The sequence below is a fragment of the Rhinopithecus bieti genome, unplaced genomic scaffold (assembly GCF_001698545.2).
Source record: "Rhinopithecus bieti isolate Rb0 unplaced genomic scaffold, ASM169854v2 scaffold_19910, whole genome shotgun sequence".
Lineage (NCBI taxonomy): Eukaryota > Metazoa > Chordata > Mammalia > Primates > Cercopithecidae > Rhinopithecus > Rhinopithecus bieti.
This window is the reverse complement of record NW_016809886.1, coordinates 381,416-387,951: the sequence shown is the minus strand read 5'-3', so window position 1 is coordinate 387,951 and position 6,536 is coordinate 381,416.

Sequence of the window (6,536 nt, the reverse complement as noted above, 5' to 3'; positions counted from 1 at the left end):
TTTTTTTTTTTCCTTGCCAAGTAGGTCCTGAAAAATGAAAGTAAGTTAAGTAATTAACATAACAATAGTCGCCAGTGCGTCCCGGGTTTAGCTCCCGCTCAGAACCAGATGGGCTAATAAATACAGAGCCCCAGATGGGTGCCCGGGAACGTCTCCCACCGGCCCCTGGTGGCTGTCTTATAGCGCGTCTGCCAAGACTATGCCGACCACCGATACAGACCCCGCGGGATTTTTCCAGATGACACAGAGACTACAGACAACACAGAGACTCAAGCCGGCCGACTTACCAAATCTGCTCACAGAGACAACCCGTTGACCTGGGGTCTGGTGGGCTTAGGGGAATCCCAGATGAGCCCCCAAATGTTGTGTCCGAAGTCACGAGACTCCAGTAAGTGACCATCAGAGTCCAGAGTCAAAGCCAAATAGCCAGGGTCACTTTATTATGAGTTCGAACCCGGACCTCTCCGCTTTATACAATGGCAGGTAAAGAGAGAGGCCCCGGCTGCTGTTTTAGGGTTTCTTTTATAGCGAGGTACAAACAAGTCACAGAGAAGCAGTAGTTACAAGCTTATTATTGGTTAACATTTAAAGTTGAACATTCGGCAGTTTCTGGCTGGTTCCTGCCTTTTTCGCAACCTCGAACAGCTGGGGGTTTTCCAGATAAGTTGTTTGTGTAAGCCCGGGGGGTGGTCACATGCATGATGTTGCAACCTCAAACAGCTAGGGGTTTTCTAGATAAGTTGTTTGTGTAAGCCCGGGGGGTGGTCACATGCATATATGTTTAGAATTTTTCCCTTAGGGGCTTTCTATCTCATTATAACCATAACACCAATGAAAATAATTATTCTAAAATAAATATGTGCGTAAAATATGTTAGGTTCCTAGCCACATAAGTGTTATGCATTTAAACAAATCTTCCAAGATAAGGGCCTATGATGAAGAGTTTAGGCTGCTGAGTTATGAAAAGCAAGGTTAAATGCTCAATAAAGAGGGATTCTCATAACAAACATTCTAAGACCTAAGGGGCTAAACAGAGTAACAGGAAAAATGTGGCATGAATGGGATTTTTGTGTGGCCTAATCTTTGTCAGTGTCTTCCAGAGTTCAGCATTGTGAGTCTGTTTGGATACAGCTGCCACTACTTGGTAGTGTAAATTATGGAAACACTCATTGTAGCTCTACACAATTACTTTGTCCTTAAAGAATATGAGCTAATAAGTATTTGCTGAATCTCTCTCTAAATGATAGTCCTGTGATGGAGACTAGCACATTTTTAGGCCTTAAATGGAAGGAATTTTCTTTCACCAAAAAGCAATCCATTAATTAGATTTTGTTGGTACCATATCAAAATATTGATAAATAAAACCAGTTATCTCTTATAAGCCCAGACTAAGAAAATACTTTCACAATATTGAACTAAATGAAATAAAAATCGAAATTCTAATTTTATGCTTATGCTATAACATTATATTTTCTGTTTTATTCACTACCAAATGAAAGTAAGTGATATGGTTTATATGATAATTATGTGTTTTCTGAAGACATTTTATATTTGTCTGATAAGGCATGGTAGAATAAAAAATGATATGAGCATGTGATCATGGGCTTTAATAACAGGTACGTGGTTAATTCAGAAAGATTCTTAGAAGTTACTGACATAAATGTTTTTCATGTTTTATGATACCAGCTTCTTAAGAAAAATTTTTCTCTGTTACTAGCATACTAACAGTTCTGATTTTATTGCATCTTTATTTTTATACAAATTCTATTTGCCAATCCCCACAATTACTATCTTTCATTTTCAATTTATAACTTTATTGTTCTAACCATTGTTAGTATGTCTGATGCATAGGACTAGAAATGTGTATTTGGTGAAACCTGAATGGTAGAAGAAAAACAAACAAACAAAAAATTTCATTAGTTAAAAAAACTTCTTTTTTTTTTTTTTTTTTTTTGAGACAGAGTCTTGCTCTGTCGCCCAGGCTGGAGTGCAGTGGCCGGATCTCAGCTCACTGCAAGCTCTGCCTCCTGGGTTTATGCCATTCTCCTGCCTCAGCCTCCCGAGTAGCTGGGACTACAGGCGCCCGCCACTTCGCCCGGCTAGATTTTTTTTTTGTATTTTTTAGTAGAGACGGGGTTTCACTAAGTTAGCCAGGATGGTCTCGATCTCCTGACCTCGTGATCCACCCGTCTCGGCCTCCCAAAGTGCTGGGATTACAGGCTTGAGCCACCGCGCCCGGCCAAAAAAACTTCTTAATTTAAAAATAATAATGAACATAAAATCTTAATTATATTAAAGTCACTCTCTTTTTTTTTGAGGCAGAGTCTCGCTCTGTCTCCCACGTTGGAGTGCAGTGGCGGGATCTCGACTCACTGCAAGCTCTGCCTCCCGAGCTCACGCCATTCTCCTGCCTCAGCCTCCTGAGTAGCTAGGATTACAGGCGCCTGCCACCACGCCCTGCTAATTTTTGTGTTTTTAGTAGAGACAGAGTTTCACCTTGTTAGCCAGGATTGTCTCGATCTCCTGACCTCGTGATTTGCCCACCTCAGCCTCCCAAAGTGCTGGGATTACAGGCGTGAGCCACCGCACCCGGTTGTCACTCTCATTTTTAACAAGTTTAGGCCATTTTATTTTATGTAAAATTATTTTATTTACTATGGGAAATCTATATGAATTTTACTGATTTGTAATTTTAGTAATTTCGAGCAACTTTAGTAATAAACATCCCATAAATTAAACTCATTGCATAATTTAACAAATATATCGCTGGGAAAATTATATTTGCCAGATAGATATGTACTTACTTTCATGCTGCAAGAAATTATTTATTTCTTTTATTATTATTCTATTTCCAGTTCTACTATATTCCATTTCAGTTGAGAAACATTTATAAATGTAGTATAATTAAATTGTTTTTCAAAAGCATGGGCCTGGTGCAGTGGCTCATGCCTGTAATCCCAACACTTTGGGAGGCTGAGACTATCTGATCATGTGAGGTCAGGAGTTCGAGACCAGCCTGACCAACATTGTGAAACCCCATCTCTACTAAAGAACCTGGGAGGTGGAGGTTGCAGTGAGCTGAGATCATGCCATTGTACTCCAACCCGGGCAACGAGAGCAAAACTGTCTCAAAAAAAAAAAAAAAAAAGAAAAAAAGCATATGTTTTCTCCTTTGCTTTAGAATATACTTTGCATGTCTACTTACATGTGTAGTTACATTAATTTGTGGCACTGGTATCTGCTATTATTTCCTAGATTTTGAATTTATGCTAAAATACTAAATATATAAGCAATTGTCACCCTACAATTTGTGATTCACTTCATCAGGAACAATATATGAGTTAATATTGAAAGGCACAATATCTAGAACAATTGAAGCTATATAATGAAAGAAGGTAGGGATAAAGAAGATAATCAATTTTGTACTTTCTCAAATTAAGTCAATTTCAAGGAATTTTGGTGCAGTGGCCTTAGTTGTTCAACTTCCTTTAAAAAGACAAGTTTTTTTGATTAGGCTACATAGTCAGAGGGTAAAGCTAAAAAAGTAGAAATTGATTTCTTAAGTAATACTATGGAGAATGAGTCACAAATTCAGTTGAAATGTAGTCAATACAAGATGATGTGAATGATTAGAGGTAGAAAGTATCTTATGTGATGATAGAGGAGGAACTAAAACTTTAATTTTTGTTATGAAAGTCTCTCTGAGATACTTGTTCTGTTTATTTCTTAAATATATAGCACATTCCCAAGTGACAATAAATGCATTGAATATCCTCGTTTTTCTCAAATTTCTTCTGACTAAATGTGTTTTTTTATTCCTTTACCAAAAGGCAAGTTGACCAAATGGGTAAATGAATACTATTAGTGAATGGCAAATAAGCATTGTCTCATTTTAGAGCTTCAATTCGTGACATGGACTTTCATTTCTGATATGCAAAACAAGATAGAAAACAGGTGAGATAATGTACTCAAAAAGATAAGAAAATCCTATTCTTATCAAAATTATAATTAAATTAGCATAGAAAGAGAAATTATTTGAGAATGTAAATCAGAGAAGATGACATACAATTACCCCTTCTAGAGAAAAATATAACTACAATACATTTAACTATCTGAATCTGTTCATCCTGAATTTGGATAGCAAAGATTTGCAGAATAATCAGCCCTGCCACCCAGAGGTTTCCATGTGCAATCCCTGTAACTTTAAATATGTTATCTTACATTACAAAAGATATGGTGCAGATCTTGAGATGGGAAGATAATCTAGAATTTCCTGAATGGGTCCAATGTCATAATAAGGGTTTTTATACGTAAAAGAGGGAGACAGGAGAGCCAGGGAAAGAGATGTGGCATTGAAATCAGAAGTCAGAGTGATAAATTTGCTGACTTTGATGATGGAAGTGGTATTGCAGCTCTGTCCATACCTTGATTTTTGTTCAGTGAGATCATTTTAAACCTTTAACTTCCAGAACCAAAACATAATATAGTGGTATTGTCCTAAGATACTACACTTTTGGTAATGTGTTACAACAGTGGCAGAAAACTAATACAAGCATTATCTCAAATAAGTGTTCTCGTCTGTTCAGTTGCTAAGTTCAATGAGAGAACATTCACATAATGAGGGATATCTCTACCCAGGTCTCTCTGAAAACCACCCAACAACTAGAACAAATATCTCACTTTGAGACAATATAGAAAAAAAAAAGATGAGCAAAATATAGCTCTCTTCTCTCTCTTTTTTCTCCTTCTTTCTCTCTCTCCCCTACTCTCTCTCTCTGTGACTCTTTCCTTTATTTCCTACACACACACACAAATGTAAAAGAGTGACTGGATCTATGTTACACACATGCCAAGTGAGAAATCTTGATGCAGAAGATATGGATTATAAGATAAATTCTGATATTGTAATTTTGTATCCTTTTTTTACTGTAAGATACACTATTTTGTATTACCCTAAGAAAAAATTAATATTTTTATTTAAATTGTGACATGGCATGAACTGTAAGATTTATTCGGATTTCAAAGAGGTCAAAATGAGGAGAAGGTCTAAGAAAAAGTAGCATTTGGTAAGACTTTAGCATTATATTTATTAATCAGTTGAAAATAGCTTAGATGTTTATGGGTTGGAAAGATGAAAAAAGAAGAAAACTGTTTTTCAAAAGTCTCAGTTGAAAAGGCAGGATGGATTTAAAGAGAAGAAAAGAAGCGATAAAAGCCTAAAGTTTTAATTTGATAAAACTAGAACATCTTAATAGAAAAAGTGTATTTTAATTGCAGAAAAGGTTATCTCATTTTGAATTAATAGTACATTACATGTATAACTAATAGATACAGTATAAAAAGAGTAAACATTAAAGTAATGGGGAAACTAAAACATCTTCCAAAGCAAAATAAAATAGTAAAAATATGGCAATCTGACCTAAAGCTACTGTTTTGCCTTAAAAAGAAAGAATAACAGTGTAAAATACATTTACACATGCGTAAGTATGTGTACAAATGATACCATGTGCAATACATGTATATAGATTAGATTTTACAATTTAAAGACATAGATTGGGTGATTACCATAAAATAAAACTAAACAAAATCCCGCCATATGCTATTTTCAAAGAATACATGTTCAATACATGATCCAGAAATATTATCTTACATAGGATGTATACAATTTTACATCTTTTTAATTTATATTTTTTATTTTCAAATTTAAAACTTACATATGGTGGATGGAACATACAATTTTGGCTTTGGTCTGAAAATAACCAAAGAAATTGGTGAAATTAAACAGCTGATTGAGGAATAAATTATTATATATATATATATATATACACCTTTATTTACTAAATTAAAAGATTGAAAGCCCATTTCAGTAGAAAAAGCACGAATCATTTATTAATGGTGTTGACACATCCAGTTATCTATATGAAAAAAGATAATAATATGCTTATGTCTTGTGTAATATAAAGTATAGTGGTAAAGAGTAAATTAATATGTTAAAAACACAAAATCATACGTACCAGAAAATGACGGTGATTGTTTTTATAATATAGGGGCAGAGAAGACCTTCTCAACCAAAACAAGGAACTCAGATTCTTTCAGAAAAACAGAACATGTCAAAATATGTAACATTTGAATATTTATATCATAAAATACACCATCAGATTTTTCAGAGATATCATAAATTTTATGAAACATATTTAAAATGCAAATAACACATAAACATTTAAATTATATGCACTCAATAAGAATGCACAATGAAAATACAAACAGTTCAGTTCAATATAAAGATGTGTAAAGAATATGAACAGACAATTCTCAGAAATTGTAATAATTACAAGAAAAAATGTTCAGCCTCACTAGCATTTAGTACAACACGAACTAAACAAAATTAACAAAAATGAACAATAATATGTTTTAATGTGTCCAGAATTTGTATCACTGAAACAAATATGAAAAAATAATCTAAAAATATCTTTAAAAAATAAAAGTATATATCTTTTATCAAGCGATCCCCTTTGATGAATCTATGCATAAGAATA